Source organism: Melospiza georgiana, chromosome 25 (assembly GCF_028018845.1).
Source record: "Melospiza georgiana isolate bMelGeo1 chromosome 25, bMelGeo1.pri, whole genome shotgun sequence".
NCBI classification, from domain to species: domain Eukaryota; kingdom Metazoa; phylum Chordata; class Aves; order Passeriformes; family Passerellidae; genus Melospiza; species Melospiza georgiana.
This window is the reverse complement of record NC_080454.1, coordinates 7591053-7605799: the sequence shown is the minus strand read 5'-3', so window position 1 is coordinate 7605799 and position 14747 is coordinate 7591053. Positions and strand designations below refer to the sequence as shown.

General features: G+C 55.9%; 1 protein-coding gene and 2 pseudogenes across 1 annotated transcript in view; all 3 read right to left on the bottom strand.

Moving 5' to 3' along the window:
• The window catches only part of LOC131093388 (uncharacterized), a 270394-nt gene that overhangs the window by 32930 nt on the left and 222717 nt on the right, over positions 1-14747 (bottom strand). The gene's annotated exons all lie outside the window — the stretch shown is intronic.
• On the bottom strand, positions 2621-4776 carry LOC131093458 (class II histocompatibility antigen, B-L beta chain-like; annotated as a pseudogene).
• LOC131093366 (zinc finger protein 271-like) overlaps positions 13376-14747 on the bottom strand; it is a 158738-nt pseudogene continuing 157366 nt past the window's right edge.

Below are 14747 nucleotides of genomic sequence, written 5' to 3'. Positions count from 1 at the left end.
GATTACTGAGGGGATTTTACGGGGTCCTGAGGAGATCTGGGGGGGGTCCTGCAGTAATTTGGGGGGAGATTTTGCGGGGTCCTCAGGGGATTTTACGAGGTCTTGAGGGGATTTGCGGGATCCTGACTGGATTTGGGGCAATTTTGGGGGGATTCGGTGACATTTTGGGTTTCCTGACCAGATTTTGTGGGGATTTGGGGGATTTTGGTAACCCTGACTGGCTTCTGGGATATTTTTGGATAATTCTGTTGTCCCTGACTGGAGTTTTGTAGTATTTGGGGGCTTTTTTAGGGTATTTTTGGGTAATTTCATGGTCTCTGACTGGAATTTGGGGCATTTGGGGTAATTTCAAGATCCCTGACCGGAGTTTGGGGATTTGAGGTGATTTTGGGGTTCCTGACCAGTTTTTGGGGTCCCTGCTGTTGCGGGGTGTTGCAGCTGGGCTCATCGTGCCCAGGGAGGGTGCAGCTGCCAGCACCTAGCAGGGGAACAAACGAGAAGGGGCAGGATGGGGATGAAGGACCAGGCAAAGGCAGGGCAGGGGGGTTTTATAGGGGATCCTGGGGGGAGTTGGGGTTCGGGGCAAGGGAGGAGTTCTCAGCAACACAAGAAGGGTGGGACCAAATTCCTGTCCCTTAGGAACAGGGGCACTCCACAACTCCCCAGTTTTTAAACTGATCAATGCATGCTGAATAACTTAAAATAAGGGGATTCTCGGGACTATGACTGAATAGTTTTACAAAACCAAAATGAACATTATTCAGCTAAATTAACAAGGAATAGAAAAGCATTTCAGACTTAATCACAAAGGATAAAGTAACAGAAATGATGATACTTGATTATATGAATACATTTTTACCTTATAAGTTCACAGCTCAATCTCCTCAGGCTTTTGATCTCCTCACAGGAGGGGTGCAGTTCTTTGGTCTCCTCTTCACGAGGGGCACAGTCTTTAATGTTTGGTCTCAGCTTTGCCACTGGTGTCATGGGTGTTGTTATTGTGAAAAATGAGTATTATAAAATTGGCTTTTCGCAAACATTAAAATGAATATTATATGTGTTATGTTAGAAAGTTATGCTGTGTTAATCCTCTGAAGTAGTGTGGCAAATATAGTTTTAGGCTATAGCATAATATTAAAATAGAAACTCTGTGATGTAAGATACTTTCCTAACTAGCTCAAGAAAGGGATGAGATGGTCAAGAAATTCTTTGCACAGAGCAAACAGCAACAAGACACTAAAACCCCAAAGAGAAGAATTATTACCTCCTTATCGGGAAGAACCAGGCTCCTTCCACCTCCTTCTTTCAGACTCCATGGAGCCAAACCATGATTTACAGATGAAGGGGGTAAGGTGACAATAACCAGAAAAATCCCTAGTTTGAAGGGAATGTTTGCATCATGTATGAGATTTTTGAATATGCAGCAGGGTATTGCTTTTAAGGGTTAACCCTTTGTTAGCTGACATGCTTTTTTGAGAAAAGCATCCAAACGTCCATAATTCTTTGTTTTTTTATTGTCCTTTATTGTCCTAACTCTAATTGTCCAAACTCTTAGTGCTCTACTTTTTAATTAATATTTTAATAACTATTTTATTACTATTAAACATTTAAAATTTTAAAACAAGTGATTGGTTTTTCACAGGGCGGTGGCGAGGCCGGCTGACTCCTGCACAGGGCGAGCAGCCCTGTCACCCGGGCCCTGGGCAGGGCCAGCTGCAGCAGCGCGGCAGGAAGGGGGAGAGGTGGCTAGGGGGGAAGGGGAGGTTTGGGTCCAGAGGAGAAGGAATTGGTGGGAAAAAAGGAAAATCTCAAACAGCCTGGTCAGCGCTGTATTTAGAAGGAGGGCCCAGGACGGCGCAGCCTGTCACAATCCACTTGTACAGGTGAGGTTGTGATGGTTCATTAACTGATCTCAGAGTGCAAAACAACACAGAGGGCATTTCACTATTCATCAAAACAAATGCACCTTTATTGAGTGCCCACAGCAAATGTGATAGAAGGATTAGGAAGGAGATAAAGGATAGAGAGAAAAAGAGGGGAGGGAATAGCTACCAATGGAGAGATGAAATCCTTGTAGTCTGGCCAATAGATCTGTCTTGTCACGTTGGGGAAAATCTCAAAATCTTTGGTTAACTCAGGGGTCCTCCATAGTCCTCTGCTGAGGGGGGAACAGGAAAAGACAATGGAGGATAAATGTATTGAAAACAGGTATGGACAGTCCATGTTCCAAAACAGGACAAGGCAATCTCAGCAGTGAGTGGGGCCCATTGCTTCAGGATTGGTGTCTATGAGAAACCAGTCCTGGTCCAGCGAACACACCTGCAGACAGCACTTGGCAAAGATGCCACTTCAGTCAGGCCAGTGCCCCTGTGTTAGAATTTTAAGGGTCTCAGCCTCAGTCCTTGGGCAGGGGCTTCAGTCTCTGTCTTTGACAGTGGTCGTGAGGCAGATGAGGGATCTTCCATGGGGGGATCACCAGAGTTAGCTCAGAAAGTTCATTTGGCCAAGAGTGGGGAAATTCATGGGCTGTTGTGGGGTGGTGAAGCAGGCGTGAGACCGTGGGGGCACAGCAGGCACAGCTGCGCACGATCACTTGGTGACCATCCACCTCAACCACGCAAGAACTGCAGCAAGGCTCCTCAGGGTCTGTCCTTGTGAGGCAAATGAGGGAAACTTCAGAGCATCTCTGACGCCACTGGCCATCACCATTCTGGGTAGGGAACAGGGGATGTGGAAAGACAGGGGGTGAAGGGGGACACATGAGGGTGAGAGGATGACAGCGCTCACAAACTCCCTCCCAGTCACACCCAGCACCCCCAAATTCCCTCCCAGTGCCCACCAGCACCCCCAAATCCCTTCCCAGCCCTCCCCAGCATCCCCCAAACCCCTTCCCAGCCCTTGCCCAGCCCCCACTCCTCTCCCAGTTCCAGCCCGGCTCTCTCCAGCTCCCTCCCAGTAGCTCCCAGCACAGCCCAGCGGCTCTGCCAGCGCCCCCAGGGGCTCCCCCGTACCCCAGTGCCGCCTCAGGGGCTGCTCCAGGCTGACGTGCTCCACCTGGCAGCTGCAGCTGAGCCCGCGCCGGGGCGGCGTTTCCAGCAGCAGCAGCAGCTGGTAGGTCCAGTCCCCGTTGGGGACCACGTCGGTGGCCACCACGTGCTCCGAGAGCTCCTGCTGGCCCTGGAACCACCTCACCTGGATGGCAGCAGGGTAGAAATCCATCACGGAGCAGAGCAGGCGGCCGGGGCCGGGCTGGGAGCTCGAGGGGGCACCAGCGAGATGGACACGCTGGGGGGCACTGGGAGAGAGAGCGAGAGAGAGAGCGGGGACACGCTGGGATCAGCTGGGGGGCACTGGGAGAGAGAGGGGAGGGCTGGGCTGGAGAGGGACTGGGAATGGACTGGGAGGGTCTGGGGACGGACTGGGATGGGTTGGGGTGGCAATGAGAGAGATAGGAGGGAATGGGTGGCACTGAGAGAAAGGCTAGAGGTCTGAGAGTGAACTGGAACGAAGTGAGAACAGACTGGGAATGGGCTGCGAGGGACTGGGAGGGACTGCGGTGGCCCTGGAAGGAGCTGGGAATGAAGTGCGCGGCACTGCGAGGCCGAGTCCAGCGCGGGACTCTCGGCGCTGCGGGTCTGCCTGGCAACAGATGAGTCATCAAAGGGTCGCGTTCTGACTGGATGAGAAGCGTCAGCTTTACGCGTCGCTGAAATGGACGCTGAAATGGGCAATGAGAGGGACTGGGGTGGACTGGGCGAGCCATGGTGGTCAGTGGCAGGGACAGGAGGCCCCGGGGATGGGCACAAGGAGGGCTGAGGGCTCTGGGCTGATTCCCAGGGAGGTTTTGAGGGGCTCCAGGGATTTGGCTGGGCAGGGCCCGAGGGGACACGCTCTGCCCCGCGCTCACCTCGGCGCTCGGTGCTGAATGGGCCAACCCCCTTGTAGTTGTACGGGCAGACCATGTCTACCACAGACCGTGCGTACTCCAGTGTGGCCGGGTTGCTGTTCCAGTCACTGGCCCACCCCTGCCCATAGGGGGTGAAGCCCACGTAGTGTAAAACATCACGAACTGATCCCGATTGTAAATGTACCTCATGTACCGCGAACCTCATCTTCTCCGTGCCGTTTATGAAATGACACTCGGACATTGCCAAAAACCGGAACACTCCTGTGACAGCAGGCCACAGCACAGGGGGTGCCCCTCAGCACCCCCCCCCAGCAGCACCCCCACAGCTCCGGGCCCACCCCGGATCCCCACTCCGCGCACCCTGTGCCCCACGGCCGCCATGAGACACTCCTGCCCGCGCTGCCGCTTTCTCTTTGCCGCCCTTCCCCCATTTCCCCTTCCATATCCTCTCCCCTCCCACCTCCGGCCGCTCCCCAAATCACTTTTGGGGTCCTATTTCCCCATTTTCCCACAAATTACCCAATCCCCAGGCCCCTCCCGCTCAGATATGGTGTCCCACCTCCACTTTTCCCCCTTCCACACCCTCTCCCACCGCTACCTCTCCTCCCCCCACACCTCAGCCCCTCCCGCTCTCCCTTTGGGGGGTCCCCTCCTCCTCCCCCTCCATTCCGGGCTCCCCCCTTCGCCCCCTTTTCCCCCTTCTCCCCCCCTGTCCCAGCGCCTCCCGACCCCCGCTCACCCGAGACCTCCGCGCCCGCAGCCGGGGGGGCTCCCAACACCACCAGTGCCACCAGCAGGGCCCCAGCTGCCGCCCCTCGCCCCATGGCCGGGGCCGGGCAGGGAGCAGCAGCCCCAAAGCAGCCGCGCTGCGCTGGGAGCCAGTCCGGAGCAGGGCGGGCTCGGCAGCGCCGCGCGCTCTCATTGGCTGCCGCCGCTTGGGGGCAGCGATCGGCCACGGGCTCCGCCCGGCAACCGATGAGGCAATCCAACGCCCTGAGCTCTCATTGGCTGCACCGCCTCCTGCCTGAGCTGCCATTGGCTGAGGCCTTTCCGGGACGCTGCAGCCCCGGGCTGGGGGTTTTTTGGGCAGGGGGAACCTTGGGGCGTTGGGCAGGTGGGGGCGGGGATGGAGAGGCGCGGGCTGTGCTGGACCAGCCAATGAGAGCCTCTCATTTCACATTTAACCCCATTTTTGGGTTACTGAGGTCGTTCAGGATTTTCTGTTCGGATCCCTTGGTCCCGCTGTCCTGGTTTGAAAAGGAAGTGAGTTTTTTGGGATACTGTGGTCAAACCAATCTGTGCTCAGATTTGAATATTGGCGCCTGGTGTGGTCCCTGAGGACATGGATTCACTTCTGAGAGCACAGGGGGTTAAAAGCAGAGAACTCCCAGGGGAAGCTCTCTTGGTTCCGGTGGGTGAAATGTTCAGAGCTGCCCTGCCCGGCTGCGGGCTGGGTGCGGGAGGGGAAGCCAAGCGGCCGGGTGAGGAGAGCCGGGTCTTGGACAGAGAAGGGAGGTGAAGGCCCCTGCAGGATGGAAGGGTGGAGGAGCACTGAGAGGCATCGGGCAGCGGCCACAGAGAGAGAGAGAGCCGGTGTCTGTGCCTGTGCCACCTTGAAATTTGCTATCTTGTGCTGGCAGCACAGCTGAGAAGGCGAAGGGGTGCAGAGAGAAGGTGCCCGGCAGGGCCAGCGTGGGAGTTCTGGGCAGGCAGAGCCCGAGATTTTAACCCTTTTCTTGGGTGATGGAAACCTTACAAATGCTGATTCTCCTGGAGTTGAATAAGAGAGATAGGGATTAAATAGGAGAAAATAGGCAAATGTGATCAAAGTCCGTGCAAGTGAGAGATGTCAGAAGAAGCTGAGAAGAATCCTAGGCGGGAGGAGATGATGGAGTGGACTTTGGCTGGACTTTTCTTGCATAGCCATGGACAGAACCATTTTTCCTGTGACACAGAGACTGCATTTAGGGGGAGGCAATGGCTTGGAGCCAAGAGAGTGCAGTGATGTGATGTGAAGGAGTGGCATGAACAGAGATGGATGAGGAGGGTGGTGGTGCCATCTGCCTTCAGTAAGGAAGAAGATCTTTGTTCTTGAGACCCCTTGGCCCCAGGGGGTGAATTTGGGGGGGACAGGTGTCCCAAAAGTGAGAGACTGTGCTCATTTTTGGAACTGGGCAAAGCATCCTTAAAAGGAGAACCCCAGAAGCAGCTCTGGTCCATGTGCAGTGGTGAGAGCACTGGGCATGGAAGGAAGATGTCACAATGGCAAATGAACTCCGGGTGGTGCCAACTGTGTTTCAAATGTGTTTCCTGGGGAAGCCTGTGGCACAAGAGGGACTCCTCTCTCCTTGATGAACTGAGAGTTGATTATCTGAGGGGTGGTGATGGACTCAGTTGGTGACCTGAGGGGTGGCAACTGAATTGCGAGTCCAAGGTCTTGCCTTACTGTGATGTATTGGGAATTTGTTTGGGGGGAGGAGGAATGTTTGGAAGGTTTTCATTCTTTCTGTGTGTTTCTTTTATATATTGTAAGTTAATAAAGACTTTTTTCTTTGTATTCTGAAGCCGGATCCTGCTTCGCTGTATTCCTGGTCACATCTCACAGCAGACACCAGGGAGAATGTATTTTCATGGGTGCACTGGCATTGTGCCAGCATCAAACCGTGACACCAGAGAAAATGGCTGCTCGTGCCAGTCCATCCCCTTGCCCAGAAGGCACCCGCTTGTGTTTGGGCACGAGCTGCTGGCCACAGCCAGATGGGCAGCACCCGCAGCATTGGCCATCAGACGCTGGGCTGATGTTTTCATCCAGAGAGCAAGAAAAGCAGCCAGAAGCACACAGGGCGACTTGACAGCATCTCTGTAAGAATGTCATTGTCCTGTGAAAGTCAATAGTGGATGGTGGTTTTGTGCTGCAGATAATCACTTCCGAGCAAAAATCATTCCAGGAAGGGACAACAGCCTCTGTCTTCTGACAGATACCAAGTGTGGCCACCAATTGCTCCAGGTGCTCCTGCCAACATCCACCTGCAGAAAAGATCACATAGACACCAAGGCACGTTGGCTTTGGCTGTCCTCTGGCAGAGATGTCCCCTGGGGCCACAGGTCTCTGTGGCAGGAGAGAGGCACCAGCATTGGCAGGCCTTGGGCATGGCAAATCTCCTTTGGCAGGGACTCTTCCACATCTGCTGCTGTCAGCGCTGCCCAGGGGACAGAGCAGCATTGGAGCTCTGGGCCACACGTCCCGTGTCTGTGTCACACACCTGCAAGTGTGCCGGCCACCCAGCACCGGGACTGGTCCCAAAGAGGCCGTGGCAGGGCCTGTGGAAGGCCCCGGTGCCCTTCCTGCTCTGCTGCGCTGGCAGCCGTGGGGGCTCATTCTGCTGCCCTGAGCAGGCAGAGCAGAGGAGCAGCTGCTTCTTGTTTGGGCCCTTGCTAAAGTTCCTGCTGGGCTGTGTCTTCAACACTTGGGGCAAGGCCTTGCCTGCAAGCTGGGGCAGTTTGGGTGGGGTGGGGCACGTCCCCAGGGCACGTGGAGGTGTGTCCTGGGGCTCTCTGTGACACAGTGCACTGTGATCACCGTGGGATGGAAAGGGACAGAGTGTGCGAGGGTGACCCTTTGTGACACGCCGTGACGTAGGTGCTGGCGGCGCCATGGCCATGCCACAGTGCTCGGTGCACGCGACAGGACAGGACGGGACAGAGCAGTGCTGTGAGGAGCCCCCACACAGCCAGCTCATTCCTTGCTGTCCCGGAGCTTTTCCGAGGCATTCCCTGTGCAGGTGACCTCGAGGCCAGGCTGCGGGACTTGGGGACGTGGAGCATTTCCCAAGCATCTGCCATCCCTGCGGCCGGTGCCCTCGAGGACAGACTGCGGGACTTGCAGTCCTATTTCCTTCTTGAGACTTCTCTCTTGCTGCTGCCCTCAAGGACAGACTGCAGGACTTCCTGTCCTGTAGCCTTCCCGAGGCTCCTCTGTTGCAGGTGCCTTCAGGGCACGACTGCAGCACTTGCTCATCTTCAGCCCTTCCGAGGCCTCTCTGCTTCAGCAAGCACTCATAACTGCAAAGAGTGACATGAAGCAGAGACGCCCCAGCGTGCCCAAGCTGGCCTGGCTGGAGGAGGAAGAGGCTGGAGCTACCTCAGCACAGCAGCCTGAAGAACTGGAGCAGTTCCAGATGCTGCAGGAGCATGAGTGTCAGAGCTGGGCCACAGGGCTGGTGCCTGCAGCCATCTTGGCCCCATCCCATCCCATCCCATCCCATCCCATCCCATCCCATCCCATCCCATCCCATCCCATCCCATCCCATCCCATCCCATCCCATCCCATCCCATCCCATCCCATCCCATCCCATCCCTGTGGACATATCCATGGATAGGACAGAAGCTGGGCTGGAGCCCCTGGCAGCCGTGCTCCATCCCCCGGGGCATCCCGAGGCTCTCCCTGCCTGGGGAGCTCAGGGCTGGGCTGTGTTCTCTGGCCTCTCCCGCAGCCCCTCAGCTCTGGCTGCGCTCGCTCTTTGCCAGATGCAGCCAAGGACCGGACACAAGAACAGGAAGCCGCCCGTGGCCGCTTGGGTAGAACGGCACAGGTACCTGCGGCCATCCCCACCTGGGCTGGGCCTGCTGGCACTGCTCAGCCAAGCACCAGGTTTGGAGCGCTCCATGGATTCTCCCTCCCTTGCTGCCCTTCTCCTGCAGACCCTCTGTCAATTCATCATGTGCCCTTGGCAGGAAGAGACCGCCGGTGTGGGCACGGGTGTCTTGGCCAACCTTCCGTTCCTCGATGCCGAGACCGGTGCTGCCATGCTGGAATTGCTTGTGGAGAAGGGTGTCTCCAATCCAACGCAAGTAAGCAGCCTGGGGCAAGGGCTCCATGGCCCCAGCAGTGGTGTGGCGCCTCCAGCCGGCTCTGCCGGGCTCCCTCGGCCTCTGAGACCCGGCCCAATGCGGTTGGAAGGGAAGCACTTCTCAGGGGAAGTTGCTGCTCTGGCAGCTCTGCGAGTCTCCCCGTGCCCTCTGCAGGTGCCCGCCATGGTGAGGTACATCCACCAGTGGCTCACGGCCAATGAGTCTGCTGGGCACAGGCTGGACAAGGCCCTTCTGGAGCTGACCCAGGAACACCCCTGTGACGTGCTGATCACCCTCTTGTGCTGGGCCCCATCGTGTGACAGGTAGGGCAGCCCCACGTGCCTTGAGGGCTTAGGCTTCACCGGCCGTCACCCTGTAGAGCCTGTCCCTGCTGACTGCCAGACAGGCGGGCAGTTCCAGGACCCTCTGGCTCCTCTGTTTTCCAGTGCTGCCATGTCAGCTCCTGAGCCTGGTGCCACGCTCCCTCCCTGCCCCTCCGGGCCTGTACCCACGTGGGCTGGCTGGCCACTGCCGGCCAGGGGCAGTGGGCAGAGGCAGGGCTGAGGGCCAGCGCGGGGCCCTGCAGCTGCCCAGGCCACGGCGCTGTGGCCGAGCCCGCCCTGACACAGAGCTCTGACCCCACAGAGCTGCCGCCACCATGTGGGGAGCCATCATGTCCTCGAGCAGGACTGCGGAGCCGGCGCTGCAGCTGCTCCTCCATGTGCTGAGCGCCTGGCCAGTGCACAGCGTGTGCACCTCCGATGGGGACGACGCAGGAGTCTTTGCCCTGGCTGTGAGTTTCTGGTGCCGGCCTTTGCCAGCCCCCAGGCCGCCTCTGCAGCAGCCAGCTCTCTGTGCTCCCCCCAGCTGCATCTCCCTGCCTCAGGCACTGGGCTGAATCCTGCCTTAGGGGCAGGGCTCAGGGGCACCAGGCTGGCTGCTCCCCCCGCGTGTCCCTCGACCTCTCCCTCGCACGCTCGGGCCCTGCCACGTGGATGTCTTGGCCACTGAGCGTTGTCTCTGGCTGTTTTATTTCTTGCAGGCAACCGTGGCACTGTGGAAAATCTTCAATCTGGCCTGGCGCTCGCCTGTTGTGCTGGAGTATTTCCCCAGTCTCTTTCTGCATCTGCTCTTCCAATCTTACATCAGCACGCAGGAGATGCCAGAAGAGGTTGAGACCTTCTGGCAGGGATGCCAGGAGCAACACGGCCTCTCCACCAACCCCAACAGGTGCTCGGTGCCAGTCCTCCCAGTCTCCCCATCCTGTCCCTCCCATGCCCCAGGGCAGGAGCCGGGGCTCCCAGCGTGACCTGGCCTTTGCTCTGCACACAGCTTTGCACTGCAGACCCTGAAGGCCCTGCTCTGACAAATGCGCTATGAGCACGTGGTGCTGTCCATGGAACGCAAGCGTGCCTGGGACACGCTGCTCCGTGCCGACACCCACCACTGTGCAGTGGGTCTGCTGGCCAGGTGAGACCTCGTTCTCCCCACCGCCCCTCTCCTTTGTGCCCGCAACACTGCACACAGTCCCCGTGCTCATGGGCAGCAGGGCCTTGTCACCAAGGGAGGGATGAGCCGACTGGAAAGGGCCGGCAGAGGAGGGTGCCCGGGAACAGCCGCCTCCCAAAGCGCCCCCAGGGAGCTCGGGAGCAGAGCAGAGCGCTGCCAGTCAGCCCTGGGAGAGGTTTGCCCGTCCGGCCCAGGATCAATGGTGCCTTTTTCTCCCTGCCAGGGAAATAAATGAAAGAAACCTGTTCATCAAGAGACTGAGACATGAAATCCCTATGTGAGAAGGCCTCTCTCACCTTCTTCCAGAGACTGGGACTGAAAGCTCCAACTCGGGGGAGGTGTACAGGGTGGGGAAGAAAATCTGCCCAAAGGAAGGTGGATGTTGCAGGTGTAGGCAGTGGAACACGAAAACAATGACTCTCGCCTGCTGACAAACTTGGACTGTGTGTACCCTTATTTCCCACCACCCCCCCCCCCTCAAAGATACAATAAACTACCTTTGTTTCGGCTGCAAAATCCATCCCCCTTGCCCCAATGAAAAAGAGTATAATTGGGGTCCAGATGAACTGGGCCTCTGTGACCTCCCCAACGCAACAGGCGGATCCTTGACTGGACTGGACCAAAGGACTTCGTCTCTATGTTTGGCAGCTCTATCCCCTCTCTCTTTCTCTCTCTCTCTCTTTTGTCTCTCTTCCTCTGTCTTTTTCTCTCCCTTAATCCCTCTATCGCATTTTGCTGTGGTCATTCAATAAAGGTGCATTTGTTTCGATTATCATTGCAAACCCCCTTGTACCGTGTCGGTTCTTTTTGCACCCTGAGATCAAATCCTTGAACCATCACGAAACCCGTCCGTGAGGATCATGACAGCCCCCGAGGACCCCTCCCCAAATTCCCCTCCAAAGCCCCCCCAGCACCCCCAGACCCCGCTAAAACCCCCTTTAAGTTCCCCCCAGACCCTCCCCAAATCCCCCCCAAACATCCTCAAGACCCCTCCCCAAATTCCCCTCACGACCCCTCCAGGACCCCTCACCTGTCCCTGCGCCTCCTCAGCAGCTCCCGGAGCCCCCCGTCCTCTCCCAGCGCCTCCCCCGCTCTCTCCAGCGCCTCCCGCAGGACCCGCCCGAGCCCGGGGCGGCTCCCGGGGGTCCCTGAGGGGGTCCCGCGGACGAGGTGAGGGGGGAGGGGGCGCCCGCTCCATGCTCGGCCCCGGGGTCAGGGGGCGCTGCTTCGTACTCGGCTCTGATTGGCTGGAGCGGCGCGAGGAGGGCGGGAGTTGCTGCGGGGAGACGCCCGGTGATTGGTTGGTTTCGTAGAGGGCACAGCGATTGACAGGAGAGGGGCGGGGGAGGCGGGCTTTGCCGCGGGGAGACGCCCAGTGATTGGTTAGATTGAGGAAAGAGAGGCAGGCGCTGCTGAGGGGAGATGCCCGGTGATTGGTTGGTTCAGCTTGAGAGAGGCTGGAGTAGCTGATGGGAGACCTGTGGTGATTGGTTGGATCGGCGCATGGGGAGGCCGGTGTTCCTGAGGGAAGACCCGCGGTGATTGGATGGTTTGGGGCGGGGTGCACCATGACTCGTTAATTTGGGAGATGAAGTGCAGTGATTGGATGGTTTGGGGCAGGACGCGCCGCTATTGGCTGGGAGAAGCCGGTGATTTTTAAGGGAACATTCCCAGTCTTTTGGGGAAAAAGTCTCGAATTTTTAAGGAAAACTTCACATTTTTTGCAGGAGAAATATTCCCAGTTTTTTGAACCCACATGACCCCCAAATAACCGAAATAACCCCCAAATACTTGAAATAAACCGCAAAAAAAACTCCAAACAATACCTAAAAGTCCGCCAAATAACCCCAAACAAATACAAATTACCCCAAAAAACAAAAAAAGCCTTCCAAATTAAGTCAAAAAAACCCCAAATAATTTCAAATACAACTAAAAAATAATTTCATATACAACAACATAACCCCCAAGAACCTCAAATAATTCCAAAGAAGACCAAACAAACCCAAACACTTCCAAATAAACCCAAATACTTCCAAATAAACCAAGTAAAACCCAAGATAAACCCTAAATAGTCCATAAACTACCCCAAATAAACCCCAAAAAAACCCCAATTAAACCCAAAGAAACCACAAGTAACCCCAGTTCCTCCCATCCCCACCCCAAAACAGATCCCGACCAGTCAGAACACATGGCACTGATGACGATCCAGTTGCTGGGCACAAACTCAGAGCACTGGCCCCGCTCAGCGATTTTCAGCCAATCAGCGCCCGGCCCGACTCTGACTCATCAGTTGCCAGGCACATACCAAGGCCTCTCACTGCGGTAAATACTCAGAGACCATACGGGGTAATTTCCAGCCAATCAGAGGGACCCCCAAATTGAGATAGCGGGGAATGGGATCCCAAAATTGAGCTGGGAGGGGGATGGGACTTCCCAAATTGAGCTGGGAGGGAGGTGGGATCCCCGAACAGGATGAAGCCAATTTTGTTCCTGGAATATGTAAAGTACTTTATGGATATGCAAAAAGTTGATGAATATGCAACAGGCTGATATCATGCGAGACAAGGACAACTTAGCAAAAGTTGTTCTGGCCACCAAGACCGCCCTAGTTATTTTCGGGGACACCCCTAATTAATCTGATTTTAATTACATCAGCCTGTTGTATATCCAAAAACCAGTTTACATATTTCAGGAACTATAAATGTACACTCCCTCCCTTTTACTACGACTACTACTACTACTACTACTACTACTACTACTACTACTACTACTATTATTATTATTACTATTATTATTATTATTATTATAAACTATAAAAATATTAAATACTTTTGAAATTAAGGAGCTTGCAGGCAAAGATATGGGAGTAGAAATAACAGCTTTTTATTAGGAAAAATCAAAAATAGAACTGCAGTAGTACAAATGAAAAAAAAAACAGTGACAGAGTCAGAATCCTCTGGGAATCCAGTGAAACAGGTTCATCTGCTTGGAATACAGTGGGAAAAGGGCGGATCCTTTGGGAATCCATTCCTTACCTCCCAAAGACAGGGCAAGGGCAGAGCGGTGGAATTTTATCCTTGGGGATATCCCAAGGGTGGAGTTGGGGTTGGGGTTGGGGTCAGGGGAGGAGTTGTTAGCAACATAAGGAGGGTGAGATCAAATTCCTTCCTCTAGGCAACAGCAGGACTTGACACAGAACGCGTCCCCAAATCCTAAATTCCCTCTAAAACAACTGAGAAATTATGCAACGTCAGATATATACAATGAATTTCCTTCATTGAATCCAGTTTTGGGTGTTTTTAAAGGATGAAGGTGAAGCAGAGGAAAATTAAGGCCAAACCAAAAGGAGAAGCAGCCAGGTGTGTTCCCAACATGGATCACAAGGAATGTGAGTGACCAGGGCTGTGCCCAAAGTGCCTCCTCCAGTGGGGGATGGAGCTGGAGCAGCGCACGAAGCTCTGCCCGCACTTGGGGCACTCACAGGGCCTCCCTTACCGGTGCCTCTGTTGGTGCCGGGTCAAGTGAGAGCTGCTGGAGAAGCTCTTCCCACACTGGGGACACTCGTAGGGCCTCTCCCCAGTGTGGATGCACCGGTGGGCGACGAGGGTGGAGTTGTGCTTGAATCCCTTCCCACAGTCGGGGCATTGGAAGGGCCTCTCCCCAGTGTGGATGCGCTGGTGGGTGACAAGGGTGGAGTTGTGCTTGAATCCCTTCCCACAGTTGGGGCATTGGAAGGGCCTCTCCTCTGTGTGAATCCAATAGTGCTGGATGAGTCTGGAGCTGGTCGGAAACCTCTTCCTGCATTTATCACACTCATAGGGTCTCTCCCCAGTGTGGATGCGCCGGTGGGTGATGAGGGCGGAGTTGTCCTTGAATCCCTTCCCGCAGTCGGGGCATTGGAAGGGCCTCTCCTCTCTGTGAATCCGAAAGTGCTGGAGGAGAATGAAGCTGGTCTGAAACCTCTTCCCACACTTGGAACACTCGTAGGGCCTCTCCCCAGTGTGGGTCCTCTGGTGCACGATCAGGCTGGAGCTCACGCTGAAGCACATCCCACACTCGGAACACTTGTACGGCCTTTCTCCAGTGTGGATCCTCTGGTGCTTCATGAGGTGGGAGCTCTGGCTGAAGCTCTTCCCACACTCCCCACACTTGTAGGGCTTCTCCCCAGTGTGGATCCTCTGGTGCTTGATCAGTTCGGAGTTCCGCCTGAAGCTCTTCCCACACTCCACGCACGTGTGGGGCTTCTCCCCATCATGGAGCTGCTCATGGAGCACCAGCTCCGAGCTCTGGCTCCATCTCTGGTCGCCTTCCCGGCCCAGGCTGGCTCTTTCCCCCTCAGATCCTCGCCAGCTGCGTTTGCAGCCCCTCCTCGTGCGGCATCTCCGGGGCTTTTCCTCCCCGTTGGCTTCCTGCGCCGTGGAGCCGCTCAAAACGGCCTCTTCCACCAGGTTCTGCCGCGGGCATTTGTCCTCCCTGCTCT